Source organism: Aythya ferina, assembly GCF_964211825.1.
Source record: "Aythya ferina genome assembly, chromosome: 1".
In the NCBI taxonomy this organism is placed as follows: domain Eukaryota; kingdom Metazoa; phylum Chordata; class Aves; order Anseriformes; family Anatidae; genus Aythya; species Aythya ferina.
This window is the reverse complement of record NC_140296.1, coordinates 202,567,532-202,593,250: the sequence shown is the minus strand read 5'-3', so window position 1 is coordinate 202,593,250 and position 25,719 is coordinate 202,567,532.

The following is a 25,719-nucleotide window of genomic DNA, read 5'->3' as shown; positions in this document are numbered from 1 at the left end:
CACTACTCCCCAGGGCCTGGGATGCTGGCCATCACATCTAGTGTAGCTGATTTCTTGACTAAATGAAGCTCAGCAGGAGGCTATGAACTTCCACATGTGTTTTTCCCTCCCCCTGTTGCAAATATTCCTCATGCAAGAAGCCTGAAAGGTGCAACTTCCCTGTTTTAACCCAGATCCGCCCAAGGTGCAACTGTTTTCATATTTCAATCAACGCGGTTTCATGTCTCTTGGCAGAGGGAGCCTGGTGCCATATGGGGTATCATGTCCGCAGGTGTTATGGCCACGGCCACACTAAGGAGGTGAGAGGAGATGGTTTGGACCTGTTACTCCTATATTTCATCATAAAAACATTAATGGATCATTCCAGAAAGTCACTGCAATCTTTTCAGTTGCTTTTACTAGATGTCAATTTGGACATTCTTGGCACCAGCACAGCTCATTTGTACCTAACTGCTGCCCCTGGAGAACCAAAGGTGGGGTACGTACAGCACTTGCTCTCAACTGCAAGGGTGTGCAGACTCCCATTTCCCCTGTTATTAAATTTGGGACTCAAAAGCATGGTGTTGCAGCCCTGAGCTGGCAGCACAGGACATAAAACTTCCCTCTACTAGCAGGATATCCTGGTGATGATGTCTGTGATGGAAACGGGCTCTACAGCTCTCCCCCCCAGCTCTCTGCATAATGATTCTTAGACCCAGGTGGCAATTGGTCTTCCCACCCATGCAGCTGTTAGAGGTTCAAACCCCAGTGATGCCATCAGCGTGGGTGACCCCGGGATGCCTTGGTTTGTTTATCCCAACATTGTTTCTGATGTTGTTGTACTATATGCAAAGATAAATGTATGTTAACCTGACATGAAAAAATACTACATGATTGCCCTTGCGGGTGTTATTGTGGGGTTGTGTGGTTTGCTCAGCAGTCACATTGCTTTGTGTTTTCTTTTGGCAGGAACTGCTTCATGTTGTGCCCTGTGATGTTGTTTATTGGCATGACCTGGTGACAGCAACACTGAAGACAGGTATTTACCCTGATGGACATTGTAGGGCCTTGAAAACAGATGGAAGAGCTCAGGTCCCATTCAGGATGGAGCAATTTTAGCAAAATTCAAGCACCTAGAGAAGGATGGCTGGTTTCCTGTGGAGTTGAGGAGACAGCAAGGAGCATCCCAGGGTTGATGGAGACTAAGTCGACTGAAGAACTCCTTTCTCTGCCTGCACGAATGGAGCTGACCCCTGGGTGATTCATGTGCTGCAGGTGGACATTTAAATCTATGGGATGGAGCTGTATTTCCTTTCCAGCAAACCATTCCTAGCTCTGTTTCTTTAGGCCTATCCCACCATCACCCAGAGAAAAGTGCTTGATCCTTTCCATGCCAGTGACCATTGTTTTTAAGGAGGGAAAAACAATCCCGTGTGAGGTAACCAGGATGAGAGTGCCACCTTTCTTGCAGCAAAGCCTCCTGTCAGAACCTTCCTGCTCATGCCATGGGCTCAAAGGCAATGCAGAGAGCGCTCAGCAGAGCACTCACCCAGGCAGAAGGGTTTATCTGCCATTCTCTCGCAGTGTTGGGCACATGTGGTAAAACCGAAATCTTTCTCAGCGCAGCTGAAGGACGTAACTGTGGTTGTTCTGCAGCAAAGGAAGGGATTGGGGTGTGTTTGATCTGGGGGACGTCCCAGTTTGCCTTGCACCATCATTGAGGCTCCCATCCCTGTTGTGGCCAGGACGAGCTGAGCATGGGTGCACACTGAGCGGCACGAACCTTCCTTGCTGTGATGAGCCCCGACCGTGGGGAACTGTCTCTGTTCCTGGCGTGGTTAAAGCCGTTACCCATCTTTGCTCTGATATGGCTCTGACTGCTGACTCCTCCTTCCTTTCTTGCAGTTAATTTCCTCATTTTTTTTTGCAAAAATGTGACGGGTCATGCTGGTTTTCAAGCAGAGCCATGCTGGAGACCTGGGAACTAGCCTGGCAAAAGGCTTCTTTGTGTGATTTGTTGTAAGAGGGATGTGGCAATTCAGTGGTGGGCACAGAGAAAGAAAAAAAATAAGCTTTTCTCCCAGCCCTGTTGCAGCTTTTTGTGAGAGCTTCATTCTATCTCTTCTTGCTTAGTGCCTCAGTTTCTCCACCTGCAAAATGAGGAGAGATGCTAGTGTTTTGGCTAACCTACAGGCTGTCGCTCACTACTGTGACTATGGTTAAGATGAAAATGTGTGTGTCATAGGAATGGAGGAGAAATAGGGATTGTTCTTCTCACTGAGTGAGTGGGCATTAACAATCATGTTTTTCATGCACCAAAACCAACAATGTATTTGCAGTGTGCGTACCTTTCCTGCAAGGTTAAGTGCAAGGGACTGGCAAGGAACTTTTGGGTCATCAAATTCAGTCCCTTGTTGTGTTTGCCCATCATCACACCTTCTCCCTCCTCCAAAAACTCTTCAGATTTTCACCAACACACTTTACTCTAACCCAAAACTTCTCCAGACCCACAGTACATTGAAAATTAGCCACCTTTTCTCATAGTGACTTAGGAGCAGTATCAAAGAAAAGCAAGACAAGAAAGGCTGAAGGTCAAATCTTCATGGGTCTTCTTGGGAGTGAGATGTTTTATATCTGGACAGAGGCAGCTGCACTATGAGAAACAGAACAATGCAACACTCAGGAAGCAAAGTCAGAACAGCCACATCAGCTTCACTACAGGACAGTGGAGGAATCGCTTTGGAGTGCAAAGCCCAACACGTCTGGTTACATGAACAAACAGTTGCATGTATGTTGCCACCAGGTCACATACAACCACTTGGGATGAAATTGCTTCCTACAGCCAGGCTTGCAACCTGAAAAGAATATCAGCTACAGGACTGGCTTCAGCCTGGGCCCAACCCTGCTCTCCACATCAGTGGCAGCTTGGCTCCCCACTTTGCTTGCCCCTTGGCAGTCAAGTGTTCCCTGGCCATGTGTTTGCAAGGGCCCTCAGGAAGGTGAATGAGCAAAGGTGTGAAGTCAATGTGCACCAACTAAAGACCTTTAAGCATTTGTGGGGATGCTCTCATTCAGGAATAAAGTGGCCTTACATTGCTGAAGCTTAATCCTCCTCTGAGGATTAAACACTAGAGGTATTTTAATCCTAAATGAGAACATGCACATATGCTTTAATTTACAGGCACTGATTTCACACCTGTAGTTAGTTGAGTTGCCTTCGCTCTCCTGCATGTCCCTCTATAGGAAAGCTCTAATGAGATGCAACTGGAATTTGGGTGATGCTGTGGTTATTAGTTCTCTCTTTGAGGTTTCTGTGGTTTGGGTTTCAGTGCATTCCTTGTTTTTTTTTTTTTTTTTTTCTTCTCCCTTTATTTGCCTGGTTTTTTTATACCCTTTCAGTTTTGGTATATATGTATGTTTGATTAGAAGAATCTCAGATGATACAATTTTATCCCTTGAGAAACATATGCTTTTTGGACATTAAAGACATTTTGAATCCTGTTGGGGTATGAGACAGCCCCCAGGTGTGGCTTGGATTAATTCTTTGAATGTGAGGGGACTCTTCCTTTAAACACATGCTTCCCCTCCATAGAGACTCATAACTCTCAACACTCAGCTGAGCTACTTAAGTTACCTCGTTGGTCTCCCAAGGCTCTATAAACGTTGCAAAAAATAATTTTCTCTGGGGTGGTTCAGTTTAGAAACATTTTTTTGGAGAAGTCTCTCTCTGTTGGCTAGGTGCAAGGTATGGAGACTAGGCAAGTCAGACAGATGTTTAAATTTTGGTAGTGTAACAGTTTTCCACTGTGCTGGCCTGTTTTTTTTTTGCTTCCAAAAGGGAGCTCACTCATAGTACATGTAAAGGGGAACCAAGACCATCTACGCTATTTTTTTTCATCAGCCATAGCCCTTCTGCTCTATGGTGGCTACACAGATTGAACATGGGAAGAATTGCAACATGCAACAATAGCTTTCCAGGATGGGTAATTCTGCATTAGCCTTCTAAGAATATCTAAGTACCCCCACTACCTTGAAATTTAATGTCTGTGGAGAGAGGGACTCATTTTGTTGCCATGATGAATTTATCAAAAGACAGTTGCTTCTTCAGATGTAGTGGTGCTCAATGGACAGGGTATTAGTTTAGGACACTGGAACTGGGAACAAAGGCAAACTCCCTCATCCTACTGTGCTTTGGTTTTCCCATTTGTATAAAATAACACCTATCTTCTTTACTTTGAATCTGCTGGTGATAATTTAAGTGTCTAAAGTCCTTCCTTCAGCAGTGATTTGAAACAGTCACTCACTTTGGAGTTCAAGAAGCATTTGGACAAAGCTCCCAGAAGTATGGTTTGATTTTTGGATGGTCTTGTGTGCAGCTGGGAGTTAGACTTGATGATCTTTGTTGGTCCCTTCCAAATTGGGATATTCTATGATTTTATGATTCATCTCTTTGACAAGCTTTTCTTGCTCCATTGACTAAACAGTGGGCCTACCTTCCCTAGTTAAACATGAGCTTTGGGTAGTACTAGGCCCTTATTAGGGCTCTAGGTGAAAAAAAAAAGAAAAAAAAAAAAAAAGATACCAAACAAAAACAAAAGGATGGTAGGATGGTGCATTAAGCTGATGCTACTATAATGACAGTAATGTTGCTGCTCTAGCATATGCTCAACCTGATATGTCATTCTCCCTGTAAGGTGTGTAGATACCCTCTCCCATTTTTGATTAGCATTATTTACTAATTATTCCTTTAGCCAAAGGTTTTTATTGCTTTATGAAACTAAAGAAAAAGAAAAGGGGCTTAGGTTGAAACTGCCTTTCACTCATAAGCACTTTCATCCACTAAAAGGGGGGGAAAAAAGCCAAGTTTCTTAGCTCAAAGGACTGTTCATTTTTGATTTTGTTGTTGTTGTTGTTGCTGTTGATTACTCTGTGTCTTTACAGCAAATAAAATATAAAATGCCCTCACCTACATCCTTGGAGCTGGAAATCAGTACAATCCTAGTGACTATTCTGAACTTTTCCAAACCTCTTTGAAGGATATGAGCTCATGCCAGATTTTAAATACCTGAGTGATACCTCCAGAAACAGTAGGCTCTAAAAAAGAGGTGCACACCTTCAAGACTGTTTTTAGAATGTGGTTTTCTAATGAATCAGAAAATGTGAATCATATTTTTAATTAAGAATTCTCAAAAAACTTTCAAAAAGTACTGGAAATACTTAATTTCCACATTAATTTTTCTTGATGACACACCAAAGAATCAGAAGGACAAATGACCTTTAAACCATCACAAGATGTATAAAAGTGTTTCCTTCATTAAGAGGTGCCAACTGACCCTTAATCTTTACAGATGAAAACTTTCCTAGGCCTTTAGACATCTATGTACAGAATTCCCCTGACTTGAAATGTCTAGTGCTTTCATTTTAAAGTAATAATTAAATTAATATTTAGAGTGCATTTTAAAGTGACAAGTTGTTATATTGCAGGACAAGCTTCAGTACTGTAAGCAAATGAGAACATGCTGTTGCAAGTATCATTTTCTATCCTATCTTGTGTCAAATATCCTTCATTCATTTAAATCATAGAACTCAGAAGATCTTAAAACAATTTACAAAGGAATATCAATAAATTACACCTATACCTTTTTCACAGTGAAGGAAACTGAGGCAAAGAGAAATGAAGTATCTTGGCAAGCTTATGTAACAGCTTTGTTACAGAGGAAGGGAGAGTTCAGCTCTTTGCGCTAGTCACAGGTGCCACAGAATATTGTGCAATGCTACGTGTAAAATATATATTCTGTCATTGTTACAGACTAAATCCTAAGCAAATAACAAAATACTTTGATTCAAATTAATTGTACACCTTGCCTTTTTTAAGCAATATGGGAACTACTCTGAGACCTTCTTCTCACACTGAAATAAGAAAGATGTTGCATAGTCAACCCCGAACATCTAAAACCTGAAGGTAAATTCTTCCCAATCCATAAAATCATGACATTCAAGATTTGAAAAGCAAGACAACATTTATTTAATTAATTAATTATTTTTATTATTATTATTTTTTATTTTCTAGTTCTTTTAGCACTGTGACTTTACAGCATTTTCCTGCAACCACGGGGCTAGCAGTGTGCTGTCTTTTGTCTTGTCTGAGGCCAAGGTTTCATATACCCCTAGGACTCCCAGTCAGTTTTATACACCCCTGGGACTACCAGTCCCTGGGAGAAACCAAGAGATTCATGCTGTCATAAGTCTGCAGGATACAGAATAAAGTTGCTTTCAGCAGAGCCAACAATAATACTTCTAATTTAGAAAACAAATGCAATTTTTCAGTCCTGGACCAAATAAACCCACTGACAGTGTGAGGAAAAAAAAAAAAAAAAAAAAAAGACAACTGTCGCATCCATGCTCTCTCTTTATGCTATCTTAATGCCTTTAAGGGGATGAATTCTGCCCTAGCTTGCATAGATATGTTCCATGGGGTAAAGATGAGTTTAAATGAAAGATCATTCTTTTATGCCCTGGTGAATTTGGCCTCCAGGTAGCAAGTTCTTCCCTCTGTTATTTCAGTACAAGCTCATGTACTTTCTGGGGCAGGGAATGTTTTTTTTTTTGTTCATTGCATGTAAAGGGTTGGGTGCACTGCGGTTCTGGGCCACGGTTTGGGGCTCCTAGGCACTACCACACATTGCATAATTAATATTAGTAAATAATAATAATAATAACAATAATAATAATAATAATAGCTAAATATGAGTGAACCCTGTAACCTTGCCCGTGGGTGCCTGAGCAGGAAACACAAGCCAAGACAATTCAAGAGAGACACCAACAACAGAGCTACTTACAGCAGTCCCAGCTTTTGGGTTTCCTAATAAGCATTATACATGTGGCTGGGAGGGGGAGGCAGTGTACAGCAATTTCACATTGCTAGGCTCCATGTACAGGGCAGTGTACCATCACCGATGGAGTTATTTCAGTTTCGACTGGAAAGCCAGTGGGAATTACTGCTCCGGAACATTTTTCATTGAAGGGAGAACAGCCCCAGAAGCAACCTGTGTGAGTGGCACTGGGGTGTAAAATGAATTACAAACCACTATTGCTGTTAAGTCTTCTATACAAATGCTCAGGTGATGAGATTCGAGCTATTATGGAAGGTTGCTTTGTGGTGCCAGCCAGTTGGCTTTCATTGGAATGATTAGCAGCTTTACCTGTTGCCTCTTTATTCCAGGGAAAGAGATCTATTTTGCTTCTGGCAGGTTCCTACTGACCCTTAATTTGTTGAGGGATACATCCTGAGAGGGTGCGGAGCCTCTCCACCTTCCTGTGATGACTGCATTTCTCTGAAATTCTTGAGAATTTATAATAAATGAACAATTACAGTTTGTATTTCTTAGTCCAGTGTCTATTGCAAATTTGACTTCATACCCAGGACTCTTAATGTGGCTTCAGTGACTATTCTGTACTTGGAGAGGAGGAACATGGTCTTCATGTCACTCCTGCAGCATGGTATTCCCAGTCTTAGCTTTTTGCTAGAAAAACTTGTCCTTCCATGGCAAAGCCCAGGACATAACACTGGGGGGCCTAGCAAATATTTAAGTCCCCTGGTAAATAAGAATTTATTTGTCCTCAGGGAAAAAAAAAATAAAAAAAATGTTTGGCTACATTTGCCAGTGCCAAAGTTCCTCATTGTTTCCCTTTAGCCTGATGTTTTTGTCTCTCTGAGGAAGACCCTTGAGCAGTGGTAGCAAAATAATCATCAGGATAAGCAAATACTACATGGATAAAAGGCTTCACCATGCCAAACCAAATGCAGCTCACTTCCAGTGTGCTACAATCTTCAACAAAACTCTCTTGAGTTCAGTGGTCTTGTGCTGAATGCAAAGCCCAGCTCTGCAGGGACCTTCCTAGTTGTTCCTGGAAGGGAGAGCCTCTGCTTTTAAATCCACCACACCCCTGCTCTTGCCAGCAACTAATTCTTAGGTCACAGCCATTAACCTACTGCCAGTGCCTTTCAATTAGCTTTTTTTTTTTTTTTTTTTTTTTTTTTTTTGTCCTCCATCTCCTCCCCCCTGGAAGGCTTTTCCTGAACTTTGCTGCTCTGGTGTTTAGAAATCTTCGAATTTCCAGCCTTACGGCCAGTTTGTTCTTCTGCCAACATTGTCCTTTTGCTTAAATAGCTCATTTCCCTTTGTGGCTCTTGCCCACCTTCCCCTCCCTGCCGTGTATTTATAGAGTGCAGTCGTAGCCCTCCCTAGCTGGTGCATGCTCAGCACCTTCCAGTATAGGTCCTTGGCATCCGTCTTGTAGACACGGCTTAAAGTGCTTCCTCTGCGTCTGAACACAAATAGAGTTCCCACCCTGTTCCAAACATGGTGCTTGCACACGCTGGCCCTGGTCCAAACGGCCTCAGGATTGCCTATATCCTTCATTTAAATGGCAACAAAAATAAATCTCAGCCCAAGAGGCCTCGTGGGATGGGCTCTTTGTAGAAAGGGAGAGCTGTGCCCTTCTCCCAGCTCCCTCTGTCCAAGAAAAAGGACATGTACAGATGCTGAGGCTGGATTCTCTTCTCGCCCCATTGCTCCCCTCTGCCCTGTTATTGGGGTCCCATGGGGAGGGGTGGGGGAGCCCCTGCAGTGGAGCTGATAGGACAGGAGTTGTCTGGATGCCAGGGTGAATCAGAACAGCTCCGTCTCTAGCATCCTGCCGCCTGTTAATTAATGCATTAATGAATTGCCTTCTAATTCCTATAATCGTTCTGATTTTTTTTTGGGGGGGTGAACAGGCTTCCAAGGTTGTTTAGCTTGCCCAAGGCCATGCAAGAAGTCAGTGGCAGAGCCAAGGAAGAAACCCAGGTGCCCTGCTGCCTGGGCTGGGCTGTGCTCACCAGGCAATAATGTTCCCTACATGGCCAGGCCAAATTGCTCTCCTTTTGGTAAAACATCCCACACACCTTTTCCTTAGCTCCAGCAAATGTGCTTGGTGCAGCGATGCACCTTTTTTTTTGCCTTACAGCAAGACAACGGAAAAGCACGTAGCAAACTGAGATTTGAAGCTGCCTTCAGCAGTTCCTAATCTCTGCAAATGTGATACTCTTTCTGGTAAGGAGCTTGGGAAGAGCTCCCTGCCTCCTTTGTGAAGGCTGATATGTTCAACCGGCAGAGTATTGTTTTCACTTCTGAGTTGAGCTTGCTTTCTGTACGCAGATAAAACTTCCTTCAAAGTCAATAACAGTTTTGCCGAAGTGCATAAGCCTGATTTGTTTTTAGCTTATATGTTACTTCACTGACATAAACAAGTTCAAACTAGTGCTAACACTATACACAGCCAGTACAGCTGCTGCAGACGAGGCTGCATTGTGATCTGGTTAGTACATCGCTGGGAGAACTGTTCAGTTCTGATGGATAAATGTCTGTTTTTCTGCAATTAATAAGAAATTGACTTTTTTTCTTCATTTTTCACACCAATATATGTTTATCTGCACATCTTAGTTAAAAATAACCTCCCAGAACTGCCTGTGTTAACATGAGTGGGATTCTCAGAACAGCTGATATTATCGTTATTATTTATTGTTATTTTACTATCACTGTTATTCAGAGTTCATCACAGAGGTAATATTTCAAGACAAATTAGGCAGAGTTTATACTGACCAAATTAATCCTAGAGCTATTCCACGGTCTTTGAATTGACTCATCTTGAGATGGTTTCATGGACTTTGTATATAAAGTGTCAATTACCTTCTTTTCAATTTCCTGTGTAGTTGTTGAAAGGCTGTAGCACAGCCTTTCTACTCACCAAACAAGAATCTAACTAACAAAAATATGCATGTAGTTTATTATATGTATTCATTCTTCTAACACATTAATGTTTCCTGTGAGAGGTGGAGGATGTTGAATTTACATTGATGATTATGGCTTTTGGGTGGGAAATTTTCTCCCAGAAAAAGAACCCTTTCTGGAAATAACCTGTATATTTTAATAATTTTTCTATTTTTATTTGAAAATCTGTAAAAATCTGGAGTGACACTAACATTTCTAAGGGGTTTGCCTGCTCTCTGCTTATGACTAAAACTGAAAGTGATCTCAATTTTATATTAAAATTTATAAAATACACAGAACTTTGACTGGGTTCATCTTTGTATTGCGTAAGTGGGACTTCAAGTGTCTCATAATCAAGAGAAAAAAACAAACCTGTAAAGTCTTACCACACAAATACAGAGATTTTAATTGCTTTAACAGCTGCTCTACCCACAGCCTCCTGTCCAGAGAAGCACCATTCTAGGGTGATGGGCTGAAAAGTGCTGTTCTCACTGCTTGTACTGCTTGCGTGAGAGGAGGCATAAAAGGGCTCGTGAGGATTTATGGAGAAGAGGCTGTGGAAGTCCTAAAGAAAGAGATCAGAGGAGGAGGCAGAAGGGAGGCTCCTGCCTGGTGGTATGAAGACTGCTGATTCAGGGCTGCAGCCCTTGCAGGAGTTAGTGTGCTCTGCGGTGCAAAGGGAGCCAAGCCACTTATGCAATATTAATATTAATAACTGCTTTGCACTTCTATAGTGCCTTTCATCCGAGGATTTCAAAGCGCTTTACAAACATTAATTAATTAAGGCCCATAACACCCTGTGAGGTAATGCAAGTAGATATTACAGCTCATGCAGAGGCCAGAATTGCCAGCATTACAGGTATAATCCTCTAGCAAGAGTTAACTTATTCTTGAGCAAGCTTTCTTACTTATAGGCATAAACAGGCTTCCCTTTAACACTGTGTCTTTTTTTTTTTTTCTTTCTTTTTTTTTTTTTTTTTTTCCTCCCCCTTGATCCATCAGTCTTAGAACAAGCAAAACTCCCACTATGAGGCAGCCAAATGAGGTGAATGTGCCATCCATCTCCCTGGTCGTTGCTTCCTCTTTGATCATCTGATAAAATTGTAGAATCGAGAGGCTGCAGAGTTGTGTCACCTATAAGTGTCCAGCTTCTATGGGGTTTCCCTGCTCTTAATATACTTTGCACCAGGGAGGTTAAAAAAGGAAGTGAACTAAAATATGTTTTATGGCACCCGCTTATCAAAGCATGTGCCTCTAAACAACCTGCAGACATTAGCTAACCTTGCTCTTATAGCAGCTGGTCATAAATGCCATTAGCGCCATTTTAGCCAGAGGTTTTAGCTGTTCCTAGCTCCTGTATATCAAGGTTGAGGTGGGAGCTGGTGGGGAAAAGGCAGACCTGCCAAATCTGCCTCTCTGTTGATTGAAGTGCTCATTTAAGTCTTGTCCTTTTTTCTTTGGCCTCGGCATTTGCTCCTGTCCCATTTTCAGCCTGCCTTTCCCTGCACAGGAAGGTGCAGGTGGTGGAGTGATGGTGTGCTTTGTCATCTAGCCCTGCCTGCCCCGTACAGCTCTGTGTGCACCACGAAGGGGTCTTGTGCCCAAAAGCAGCACCAAATGCATGCCAAGTCCTGCATTGACACTGCTGAGTCACCTCTTGCAGTTAAATACACTGGCACGTGTCCTTTGGTGCATCCAAGGAGGAGCAAGCCTGTCCAAGAGGAAGCCAGGAGTTCAGAAAGTCCATGTTTGCACTCTTATAATCCTGGTCTACAAGGCTGTCATGTACACCATGGTCTGCAGCATGCAGAAAGTTGCTGTTTGTTGCAAGAAATACCAATTGCACCTCTCCCACCCATGATGACAAAGCCTCTTTTATGGGACTGAAGGCAGTAAGTAAACTGGGCTGGAGCAGAGCTCTTATGCCCTGACCCCCACATGCAAGGAGAGAGTTGACCATCCTGCATAGCCATTTTGGTAACCACTCAGCTGGAGAGAAGCAAAGAGACCTTGGGGTGAATTAGTCCAGAGCACGGCTTTGCCAGGATTTGCCCATTCAATTGCATTCTGAAACTGCACAGACATTAGCTAATTAATGTGGTGAGTTCATTAAACCAATTAATTGCATTTCTTTCTGTGAGTGGGCTGGGCCTATCAGTCATCTTCATAGAGTGCAGTTTAGGGCGTTAAAAATATTCTCTTCATCAAATTAAACTTTATTAAATAATAACTCCTTCCAAATTCTAGGCTAGGAATGAACAACGTCACTCTAACCACAAGAGCTGTTTATTGCGCATAAACTTCGTTTACTGCCCTGCCAGCTGTGATAAAACCAATTCAGATGCATATTCTCAGTACAGTAAGCACTTTTTCCCTTTTCAGAGTCTTGCATTAACCCAAAGACTCCGTCCTTTTGTGCAGAACTCCCACTGAAATCAACGAGAATGTTGTGTGTGGAAAGAATGCAAGGTTGAGAAGTTATATGTCCGCATGTTGGCCAGCAAAGACATTGTGCTTTCCACAAGGGGCTTTTTGGCAGGCAGCAGAATGTTTTGCATTTTTCAAAGATATACAGAACTGAAGAAACACTTTAAAGCAAAAAAGAAGAAGAAAAAAAGGAAAAAAAAAAAAAAAAAGAAATGATTGGTATTTTGCACTTTTTTTTTTTTTTTTTTCATAATTCTAAAGTGAACCTGAATGTCTTTTCATTTTAAAAGAAAAACTTTATTTTATTTTATTTTATTTTTTTGTAAGGCAAAACAATATCTTCCTTGATTTTGTTGAACATCTCAACACTCATGGGTTTATTTGTCAGGAGTCTTTAAGAAGGATTTTTTTTTTCTCAATGTTTATTAGACAATTAAAGGGGCTATGCAAAAAGGACTTTTTTTTTTAATTGACAAAAGATCTTTTATTTTTGATATAAAATTTTGTCTTTCTAGCTTAATTAAAAAGAAATTTTCTTGGTAGCCTGGTTTATGGCTAGCAGCACCCCAGAAATTTTCTACTTTAAGATACATTGTACACCATGCAATGCAAACCAGGTCTGTTTATTGGCACAGAAAATGAAGACACTCAAAAATCATTACATTTTAGTCATTTTCCACCTTTCATTTTGTTCTGGAAGATTTGTTTGATTTGGTCTGTGGCTGCCCAGAAACAAGAAAAAACAGCATTTTCCTAGATTTAGTAAGAATGAAGTATGTGGGTGTCAAAATGGCACTGCAGTTGCCTTCATCTGAAGGACTGCCCGCTTCAGTCCCTATTCAGTACCTGCTTCTGCTGTCTAGTCTCTGTTGCACCTTCTGATTGGTTTTGCGTCCAAGAGTGTCTCCAAGAAGGACCAAGTGGCTCTCAGGTGTCCCTTTTAGGACGTCACCTCACAGAGGGTCAAAGAAGGAAAGACATGTAATATCTTTTTTAGTTGAGGAAGGTCAAAACCCTTGGCCTATCTCCTCATCAGCTGTATAACACTGTACTCAACTCCATGTGCACCTACCCATTAGGAAAATATTTTGACTTTTTGGAGTCTTTAAAAGATCTTAGGAGAAGAAAACTGTTTGAGAATTGCATCTTTCCTTCCTCTTATTCCCTTCTTTTCCACAACACATTCCATGTTACTACAAGGAAGGTTAAAACTGATCAGTGAATCATTTTTTTTGACTCATCTGTCTTCAGCCAAAAGTGTTTGACCTCACCAGTGAGAGTGTAGCAGCAGAATTCCAGGTTTTGGATTTCTTTTCTTCTTGGTCTCAAACACCTAAAACATAGACATTACAGTGCCTAACTCATATATATCTGAGTCCTTTTATGAGATGTTGTTCTTAGCTATGCAGCACTTTCAGAAGCACCAGCCTTACACCTAAGGGATCTGCCCTACTACATCTAGGATGTTTACAGCAAAGTTTGGTAACATAAAGATCTGGATTCCCAGCTTCTTCAACTCATCATTCCAGTTATTAATTAAATCAGGGCAATTCATATCAAACATTCTAAGAGTAAATTGGAGACTCTTGGAAGAACTCCAGCCAATTAGAATGATAGTTAAAAATAAATTCATATCTAAAAGAGAAAGAAACCTGAAAGACCACAGCAGGCCACAAAACACTGCAAGAACTTGAAAATAAAGCTGCAGGGAAAAAAAAATCAATTGCATTGTGGCCAATATTAATCTACCATCAATAAATACCATATCTTTCACTTCTTATGGTAATTGCCCCAGTGATTCCCCTTAAAGTGGTTCTTGAGTACTTAGAGGGCCCATTGATAGCATCTTATCAGGTCTCAAAGCAATAGTGTGAAAGCACAAATAGGAACTGCGGCCTAGTCAGAGAAAAAATGTGGTCTTTAGAATGTGCTGATTTGACAAAAGGTTGTTGTTTGTCACAGACATTAGTTTTTATCTGCTTAGCGGATAATTCTTCCAGAGGGAACTCTTCAGCCTCTCTCTGACGCTGCTGCTCACTTCTACGTGAGACGGATTTTACAGTAAAAAAAGAGTATTGAAGCCAAATGGGCCCAGACTCTGACTTCTGCTTGAAATGGGCTTTTTTTTTGGAATCTCAGTCTGGATGTTTCAGGCTGGCGTGACTTAGCATGGATTCCTGCCTCAAGGCTGGTGCTTTCTTCAGCCTGAAAAATGACAGGAAGGAGTTCATGCTACCGTGAAAGTAAAGTGTTGCAGTAAAAATAGTTGTTGCACCGAGGGGAAGTGGGCTTATTTTTTTTTTTTTTTCCCTCTTGGAAAGTGTTTTGAGTCAGAACTAATGTCCATGAAAGCTGATTGCTGACCTTAATTGGCTCTTGGAAAGTGGGCACAATGTCACATTTGTTGTGTGCACAACAGCATTCACAGTCTCCATTTGTTACAAGGTTCATCAACTCTCTTGCACAGAGTTTAGGTTGACTTTCTTTTCATCCTAACTCTTTTAACATCTTGTTTGGATTCCTCTCATTTGAAGTGCACTTTGGTCCTTCAGAGATATATGCATGCTCACAAGGTAACAAATTGTTATGGCTTTAGAAACTATATGCTAACTGCATCCAAAGCAATTCAGTACACCCCAGGTCAGTTTGGAGGTGAATTAATTTGGAGCAATTAATAAGCTGCCCCAGCTGCATGCATTGAGCATAATCCTGTGAATATTACTAACACATGTAAGTATTACTCCTTGGAGACCACATGCAGAGTTCGATGTCCTCATGTTCTTTCAGCAGTAGGTGTTACATTTTGCTTATTATTTAGATTTCCTTAGGCTTCAGTGATCTTTTCTAGATTTTACAGAAATGTTCCAGAATTTATCCCTTCCAAAGTGGCATGTGCTATTTGAAATTAAACTAAAAGACATTTCTTTGATGTTACTTTTTTATTCTAAACTTAGCCACTGTATGTTAAAGCCCCGTTTTTGATTGAAGACAGCTTTCTTCATTTTTTTGCAAGTTTTTTATTTTTATTTTATTTATTTTATTTATTTATTTTGTTTTAAGTAAAGATCTTATTAAAAAATATATTTTCATTGGCCTGCAATTTATCAGCAAGATTATACAGCTCTGATTTACTGTTAGGATCGGAAATTAACTTCAAAAGACAAGAAATAGAAAGTGGTGGCTTATTCTCCCATGGCACATTATAGCAATAAGACAGAGTGATATAGTGATATGCTTTTCCTTTGAATGAAGAAATGAATATCTATTAATTCCTTACCTACATATTTACTTGCATTTCAGGACATTTTTCTACTGCAAGTAAACATCTGGGACAAATCACAAGCTGATATTGCTAAAAAATTCCTAGCAGATAAGAAGGTTCACTTTTCTGCTACCTGTGATGTCAGACATTATACCCTATTATATACATGTATTTTTAAGCTAAATTATGCAAAGTATTTTGTTCTGGTCTGCATCCAGCTGTGTATTTAGACCCCTTTGACTATAAGTGCAAGTGGTCCCACTGAACCTGGTTATAAGCTGTAATGGAAAAACAAGCTGAATTGCCCTGTTGGGTTAGGGCCAGGGTGCAGAGCACTTTGAGGATCCAGGCCATCCCACAGTCATCTCTATGGTTTCTGAGTATCTGCCTAAAGTCATTAAATTTTTTGAAATGGCATCTCTGTTGTGGTATGTTATTCCTCCTTCCTTTATAAAACCTTTATTGAAGTTTCAACTCTGTCCTTAAGGCCTGATTCAGACCAGGATAGGAGGCACTATGTTCTTAGCACTTGTCAGAGCTGGCTGAAGTCATCCATGTGGGCTGAGATATCTTGCTGGAAGAGTATTACTCTCTAGCTGGAAGAGACCCTACTCTAACAAAATTTTAGCTCTGTAGGCTTTTTTTTTTTTTTTTTTTTTTTTTTTTTTTTTTTTTCCACTTGCAGAAGAAACAGGGTTTTCAGTGCTTGTTCTGGCAGGGACAACTCATGGCAATACCTAACTCTCAGGCACGTGCACCCCAAAATCAGTGTTAGAAGCTCAGGTTCAGCATGTGAAGAACATTTAATGCCTTAGAAATCTCAGCCCAAACCTCCACAGTAAGGAGGAAGAGGTGAAGGAAGAAAAGTGAAAATGCTTAAATCAGTGCTACAAAAAAAAAGTATCGATGGGACACATAAGCCACAGGCTTCTCCCTTCAAAGGGCTGAGTAAAACCAGCTTCGTTTTGCTCCTGTAAAAAATTGTAGTCACCAAAGGAAAAGGAGGATCCTCTCACTATTTAGTTTGTAGTCCAGTGGTTAAAACCACTTGCCCAAGAAAAGCAAGACGAGTTCTTGGTTTGCCTCTGCCTGGGAGGTTTAAACCTACATCTCCCAATTGCCATGGGAGTACCCCAACCACAAGACTGCAGGTGATGCTGGGTGGAGAAAGCATTTCTGCATTCCTTGGTCAAGCTGTGGGACTGCACAGGAAAGACTTATGAAATTCCCACGACCCTTTGTGAGGAAAAAAGGATGACTGGATCCTGGGGCATTTCCCCTTTTCTTTTCAAACTGATGTCTGTTTATCTAGACAGAATATGAGATTCAGATTTGGGAAGGGGGAGTGGCAATTTTGGGACTGAGTCAAGCAAGCATTTAATAAGTAAAGGATACAGATTTATACCCTCTACATCCTTCAAATCTCAGTCTAGCTCTGTAGTGCAAAATACCCATACAGCTATATCCAAAACTTATGACAATCCTCTTTTTAATCATTAGGCCACAGACTCATATTCTCCTTGTAAAGTCACTTTGAGGGACCACGGATCTTTCATTTCTTTCTCTCTACTCATTGGAGTAGCTTGAATGAGGAAATGAATGCTTTCTTCTCTCCACCTCCCTGTGCCCGACATCTCACCCTCACCTGATAACTGGAGGTTTAGGTTGGTTTCATGGGAAATGGAAACTCTGAACCCCTGAGGCTGAGGAGGGCCCAGAGCCCACTGTTCCACTTCCTGGGTGAGTGCTTTCATCCTGGGGTTATTACAGGAGCGGAGGGCACTGGCACTGCCGTCTCCTCCTCCGCCAGCTGCATTTTAAAGAAGAAAGCAACTATGACTGCATTCTTGAAGGGTGTGATCCTGCGAGCAAGAGGTAGGTGTGTTCCCAGCATACCTCCAGGATTGGGCCCCTCGGGGGACTACGGTGCCACTCTGCCTCGCCATGCCGGCTTGCAGTGGGGCTGTCAGGGCCAAGCCAAGAGGCACCGAACAAGCTGAGGCACCTCCAGGCTTACATGACAGAAAGAGGGTCTTTGGGATTGTGATATATATATATATATATTTATATATATATATATCACAATCCCAAAGATCCCTAATATATATATTAGGATGTTGAAATTCCCCCACGTTTCTTCTTTCATCTGTAAGCACTGAGGCCCTTCAGAAAGGGCAGCCTCTATGAGGTCTCTCGATGGAAAGGTAGGTACCACCAGGGAGGTGTTGATTCCACCTAACACCATAATCCCCTTCCAGGATAAGCTCTTCTGTTCATGAAGCACAGAGAAAAGCTACAGATGTACCTTAAAGCAGGGCCCTGACTGGAATGGAATAAATGTTGATCTGAACATATGCTTATTCACTTAAAATGATGTGTGGGCTTCAGCACTTTGCGTTGGGCTTGAGTATATGCTTAAATGATTTGCTGAATTGGACCTACGACAAGACCACCAACAAGCTCTCATTCTCAGCTCACTCTTTAGAGGTTTATTACTGAGTGAGATACACCTAAAGAAGGGGCTGCAGCAGTACACCAGTCAAGGTGAAAGCAGTGTCCTTTTCAAAAAGGAATTACCTCTTGGGGGACTGGGCATTACTGCTGTTTCTTTCCTTCTCTTTACTCTACATGAAATTAAAATGTTTTGGTAAAAATGTTCTCTGCATGTGCTAAGGCAATATGGAACATTAATCTGGAAAATAAGGCCATGTCTTCACTGGGATAACACACCATCCTTTTTGGCTCTTGTTTTGTCCACCTTTGTGAATTCCCAGTTTTCGAAATGGAAATAGCTTTCTTGTGACTGAAGGTGTCTTTCACACACTGTTTCTTTAAATTATCATTTGCAATCCCTCAAAGAGAAAGAGGCAAAGGAACTGGGTGGGAATTAGTTGCTTCTTCATGTACATTGCACTAGTTACTGTGTGGGAGGATCATTATTTCTAATGATGATGGATGGTTTGTATATGAAAGGGTTTCTTGCCTCTGTTGTTACCCGCGTTGGAGCAAGAAAGGGTTACTATTTTAATGAGAGAAGTTGAAATACAATTTATTGAGAGGGATGAAAAAGAAGAAGCATAAGAGCTGAATCAAAACAAATGAAATGCTTTACCTGATCACTTTTATGGCGTTGCTGCTTTCATAATACACACACATGCAAGCACACATGCTGCTGCCAAGCTTTGACTTAAACTATTTTGTTCAATCTCTTTTTTCCCCCATATATTCAGAAAAGACAGTTTCCCCAAATAAATATTATTTTTCCCTCAAAATACAAAGAGGGGAAAATTTGTCTACAAAAGCTTATACATTGACAATTTGTTCTTTTTTAATATCCCATAATGACAGAAACCTGAAATGTTATCGTACCAGTATGCTACTATTATTCAGAGCAATGAAGGTGCTATCCAAAACAATAGTAAAGAATCTGCTAAATGGGGACCTTCATATAAATACAAAATTACCAGAATAAAATTTTCAGTTTACTCTGGTCCAAACTCAGCTGATTAAACTGAGGAGTTGTCAGAAAGATAGATAGATAAATAGATTGATCATATCATATTTTTTTTTAATAATTGCAGCCTTCAAACTTAACATATTTTGACAGGGGAGTATATTAAAAACCATTAAAACAGCTGTTTTGCTGTAGGGAATATTACTTGTGGGTTGAACGCAGAGATATGTGTAGGTATTTATTCAGTAATCAATCATAGAGAGAAAAGACCTCGAATTTCAGTTGGAAGTTTTTATTTTTATCCTTTTCCTTACTACTGGTCTTTAAACCTGCTCTGAGGAAAGCTATACATGCCCGGCTGGTGCTCATCAAAAGCAAGCAATCACAGCTAAATCAGCATGCAAAATGCCACTCAACCTTGGGCCTTTATTAAAATTTGCTGGGACTCAATTTGAGATAGCGATCGTTCTTATTAAAAAGCAAAATGTAAGATAGTTTTTTTATATAAATCTCTGGATGGAATGGAATTGTTAATCAGCATAGGCTGATGTGATTTCTCTGTTGCAAATCCTGCCGAGGGCTCAGAAGTGGCACATTACCATAATTCCTAGGCTAGAGCTGGCAGCTTGAAAAAGACCTGCAAGAATCTTTAAAATGCTTAAGCAAAGCTGTAAGTCACAGCAAACAACACACACTGAGGATGGTTACCACAGGTTCTTCGCGTTATATAACAAAGTTTCTTCCTTCGGTCTATTTGCTCTTGCCAAAATTGCTGTTTTGCTGGGTAATTGTTTATGTTTTCTTGAGAAAAAGAGCTGCAACAACAAAATCCCAAATGTAACCAAAGCTCTACTATTTCCCCTAAAAAAAAAAGCTCTACTATTTTCCCTAAAAAAAAAAACACAACTGTTTTTAATATAACCCCCTCTGCTATACTGTGAATCCAGTGACTATGTATATATATAATGTAAAACTAGTACCAGCTAATTCAGGATCAGTTTAGCATATTTCCTTTTTGCTTGTCCTCCACTGCTTTTCCACTGGGGCATTTCAGCCTGGAAGTGGTTGCGGGTCGGCAGCAAATAGATATTTTGTATATACATTTTCAAATATCGTTGATCTATTTGTTATCCTGGGCACTAATAACATTAGGCTATTGTTATTTCTAATAATGAATGCTAAGTGATGCAAATTACAATTGTTTTGTACCATGGAAGACAATGCTTATCTTTGCATATAGAACACTCCTCAGCTGAACTATGCATTGCCAGTATATTTATGATTTATCATTAATATTACTGGAACACTCAAAGTCTGCTGTTGTACTTGCATTAGACACTGCAAAAATGCAGAGCAAAAAAAAAAAAAAAAAAAAAAAAAAAAGAGCAACAGTTTATCTATACGTGTTTTATTCTATCTGTATAAAAGCACAGCTAGGTTAAACAATGAGCAAATCTCAGTCTACGCAAATGTCATACCACTGGTAATACATTTTGGAGGCTGTGGCATCAATAGGAAGTGTTTTCATTGACTTGAACACTTTTGGCTCAGGATCCAAGACAGACGGTTGGCTGCTTTCTTCTTGTCTTTAATCAGGAATGCACAAGAAGCAAAGGAAACAAAGAACCTTTTAATGAGGTACTTCTACCTTGATATTGCTGCTCCAAATCTAGTCTAGGCCAATAACAGACAGAAGTTATTTTGTTTTCTGTTTTGCTTTGGTTAAAGGTCTAGGAAATGAAGATGTTACTCATAGTCCAGTTCTCAAGTGAGACGTGTTCACCCAAGAAATGTGCCACCTGCCAGGGGTTTGTTGAGGTGTTCTTTGTTAAGACACCCAAAACTCATGGCACAAGAAATGAGCTACCTGTTGACCTACAGAGAAGCCTTTGCAAACTGATGCATATGGAAAGAGAAACTTGTTCTGATGTTGATTCTTCTGTACCTGCCTTGAAGATTGTGAGAACAAATCGGTCATAGATTGCTGCCTGATAGTCGTGAGCAAATTTTAATTCCAGAATGCAGGCACTCCCTTTGGAAGGGAAAGACAGACTCAATTGCACATGGAGAGACAGGATTGCAACCTTGCAAAAATCAGAGACTTTGTTTTGAGAGCCAAACAAAATTGAATGTGTTCCCCCCACACACATACACATACTATCATAAAATATTATCAATTTAATTGCTCAGCTCCTGCAGCTGTGAGCACAATATATCAGCTTGGCTGGAATGGAATTTGTAATTCTGTAAGACACATTCAAAAATAAAATACTGAGCTCAATTCTCAGCTAATGAGAATCAGCATAGTTCCACTAACCTCAGATAAGCTACTGAGAAAGTAGGAATCGTTTGAGTTCCTCTGACTTAGTTGGAATGTCTTCACTCAGTTCAGCAGAAGAATATAAATTTACTCCAGGAATTTGTGTTTCTTTGCCTTTTTGGGATCTGATATAGAACTGGTATTTGGAATTAACCAACACAATGTGATATACCATAGCAAATTTTCATTAAACATCATCAGCTCTGCCACCTCGTTTTACGGGGGAACTCAATGTTATGGGACATTGTTAGTACTTAAAATCTACATGGTTTAGGGGACCACTGGACAAGTTAATGGAAGAGGAGGCAATTTGATGTTGTTAAATACAAGGACATGATCTCTGGCTCAGAAATTCTTGATCTGCAAATTGCTGGCATATTTGGGAAGTACCGTCATGTGCTTTCCCCTTTCTTATATTCTTTTCCATGCATTTGCTTTCGGCCATTCTTAAAGAATGATCCAAAGCTGGGAGGTCTTCTTCTCTGGCCAAGTATCACTGTTTTTATGTTCCCTGAAAGTGGATTATGAAGCACAACATTTTTTCTTCCTTGTCAGAGCTTTCGTCTCCTCTTCCCCACTCTAACACACTTTCTCCTTTATTTTGAGCATATAAATAGAAAAAGACAGTTAAGACATTGAATAGAAAATCAGAAATGCTACATACTCCCTTTCAACTATTCTAGGAACAAGACAAAAATGGGATTTTTTACCCTGGGTAAATTTCCTTCTCTGCACAATGCTCACAAAATTGCAGTAATGGGAATTTTACAAATTGAGTAGAGTATTCCTAAGTTTTAGTGAAAGTATTATTGTTAAAGACGAGGTCTAAATTATCTATACATATCATATAGATACACACATACACGTATATGTATATGTGTACAAATATGTGTATATATATATGTTACTAGAAAAATGAATTGTTTGTTTCAGTCAAAGTTAGAAATCTGTGCTTGCACAAAGCAGATGAAAATAATAGCACCTTTCACTTGTTTTGCTCTGTTGTATACTGATTTCCTTAGGTGCAAAGCCATGGAGAATTGGGCCCTTTGCATTTAATTCTTTGTGTCTCCCAACTATTGCCATGTGGCCAATTTGAGCAAAAGTTTAGCATTCTTGAAGGGTTATGTAAATGTATACGTTAGTGAATAAACAGATGGTCTTTAATGAAAAACATCTTCTTTTCATGAGCTGTGTCACACTGATTTGATTCTTCATTTGTAGTACCAGATCTTTGATGTAATGTAAAAATGCATAGAGCTGAGTTTACATAGTCTAAATTAGTTCAAGTATGAGTGGACATCCCTTAGAAATGTAGGAAAATTTACACTACATCAACTAGTGGTAGGTGAACTAGTGCATCTGATTTTTAATTGTTACTGTTTAAGAACAAAAAGATGCAGATTCTGATCCAACAGATCTGTTTTCTGGGCATCAGAAGTGCCCAGACACATTCAGAAAATGTGCTGCATATTTTCTATTTCAAACAGCAATCAGATTGGAAGAGACAGAAATTCTTTTTCAGAAAAAGAAAAAGAAAAAAAGGAAAACAAAAACAAAAACAAAAGCTAAAGGCAAAACCCGAACAACCCACAAATTAAAAATGTAAAGATATTCTTTGTTTATTTCTCTGTGTGTCCAGTCAAAATGGAACGGGAGTTTAGATGCCTGTGCTGCATTTATTTATTTATTTATTGAATGACTCGATTTTTTAGAATCAGGTTACGCAGCTGGACTTCACATTGCATTTGCTGCGGCTGCTTCATCAGAAATGCTGGTAGTATTTGTCAGCCTGGAAGTGTCTTGAGGCTGCTTCTGAGAGATACAAGGAGGCAACTGATAAGGAGAGCATCAGAAGGGCAGTTAATTGCCTCCAGTCTCTCGGTGCCGGGGAATATTTAAAATCTATGGGATTAAAGGCAGATTAAAAACTGTGGAAGCAGGAGCCCAATAGCGCTGAAAGATCATAATCAGCAAGGGTAATGGCAGAGCAAAAATGAATGTGGCAAATAAAATGACAGATAGGAAATTCAGATCCGCTTCTAATGCTCGAAGTTCCATCTTGTAAGCACAATTCATCTACGTGTAAATCATTTTTTGGCTTCAAGCTTATCAGCCAATCGGTGAATTAAAAATGCTCTTTCCTTGGAGGATTAAAGAGGTTGATTGAAGTCAGTGTGAAAACTGGCTAATAAGTCTGGAAATGTCAGGAGGGTGCTTCATAGGAACTCAGTGTACTTTTTCTATCAGTGCTATGAAACAGGAAGTTTGAAAAGCTCTGTAGTTCTGTTACTTTCAGAAACGCTTTTGTGTTATTATTTTTTTTTTATTATTATTATTATTTTCTCTCCTGTGTGTCAGAGTGTCATGCAGAAATATTTTAATTTGCAAGATGAATGGTGATAGATGCAAATGTTGAAAAATAAGATTGAGAGAATTTGTTAAAATATGCAGAGAAGTAAGAAAAATTGCATTTCAGAAAGCATAGCAAAAGTGTATCATGGTCATGCAAAGTTCTAGGTTCCAGGCCGTGAACTGCTTAGACATGTTCCACGTTGAAGGGGATGTTTAAACTTTGCTCCTTTACCGTGCCTAAAAATCTAGCATAGGTGGCAAGGACAGAGATTGTATTAAGACAGTCTCCCTCCTAAATACGAGAGCTTTCAGGACATCTCTGGATAAGGTGCATATGCAAAAAACACAAACTCCTGTGTGACACAAGAGCTTTCAATCACTGCTATTAAAAATAAAACAAGCGTTTCAGAGCTATACACGCACAAACTATGCTGCTAAGGTTTCCACAGCAAATATTTCCATCTGCAATGCTCACGCAGGTAAGTGCAAATAGACTTACATGGATATCTTCACAGAATTCAACAACACTTGTTAGAAATGGTTGCTCAGGTTGGCTGGACTACAAATACCCTTTCTTTTTTTTCAGTACAAAATCGTAAAGGAGACTAAAATATGTCTGCAAGCAAATGAAAGAATTTTCCTGAGGGAAAGCTGCTACCTGCAGCTGTATGATGTCTGGTTCTGGGCATGAGAGATTCTCTTTCCTTGGAATCAAGGGATATGTTCGTGGTAGAACCCCCTTTATTAATCCTATATTTCATTAGTATAGAGACTACTAGCTCACTGGGGCTTTTAGAACCCTGAAAAGCAATGAATGAATGAGGATGCTTATGGAGTAAGAGAGGAATTAGTCATTCAAGGATTGGTCCTCTCACTTCCTAAAAATACCACTTTCACCTTTGTCTCATACAAAATCAGGCTGCTATCCTGCATGTTGGCAATTTAGCACTGCACTTTCACAGCTGCCTCAACAGCCAGATAAGGCTGGTTGGAATCTTACTGGGAGCTACAAGCTTCAGTAGCAGTTCTGGGTTGGGGTCCTACCCTTTGCCCCAAGTACATGGCCCACTGCATGATCCCAGAGAACCAGATGCCCCCAGCAAGTCCTCCCTCTCTTGTTCAATTCTGAATAGATGTGTCTCATGCAGAAAAAGAGAAAAATAGAGTTCACTGGAAAGAAACCTAATGGTTAGGTTTTAAGGCCCAGAAAATGCCCAAAGTGATGTGCATGGATGTTTACCTGCTTCTAGACTGTAATGATGTTTACAATGTCTTATTCCTGGGCTTGAAACAGCAAATTGGCAAGCTGACCTGTGTTTTCGTTTGCCACTTTGTTCAGAACCACAACCAAAGAAAGGACAAAGATGCCCACAGATACACATAACCTCTACTGAAAACTCTCTGCAACTGCCTGCTCCCAGAGTCTTTGATACAGGCACCTCCAGTGGGGAGAAGCAATAAGAGATAGGAGATTCCTCTCCCTGCTGTGAGGAGAGGTTCTGTTCTTTCTGTCCAATGCCTGCTTTCCATGTAAAAGATGCTAAGTAGTGCAACTCCAACCCAGAGCTCATGTTGGCCGGCTGAGAGCCCAACTGCTAGACTGCCGAGCGGTGGTCTATGTGTGTCTGGGTTACAGGAGGTTTCTTTGATCTCCTCATGCCCCCCGGAACACATTTCTGGGCAGCTTCAAGAAGAGGTGGCTGCATGTTCTATCTCCCCAATCTCAACCTCACTTTACCCCCATTGGTTCGGGCCCTCTCTTGGGAGGTGGGAAATGTGGTTTGGATCCCTCCAGGCTGAAGAAGAGGCTGAAGCCAGATTTCTCACTTCATGGGCCAGTGCTTTTGCTAACTTCTCTCCTGATAAAAAAAAAAAAAAGAAAAAAAAAAAAAAAAAAAAGGTGTGTGCACCCCTGTCTTAGTCCGCGTTTCAAAAACAGCGAGCAAAGCTCAGTTCTGAGTGCTTCCAGATGTCTCCCCTCAGGAGTGGGCTCGGCCCTCTGGAACCTAAGTGGAGGGAGATATTTTGCTTTGCAGACCTGATTTGTGTACCTCAAGATGGGTTGGAGTTCAGGCACACCCTGTGTGCTCAGCATTTCCAAATTGGCTTG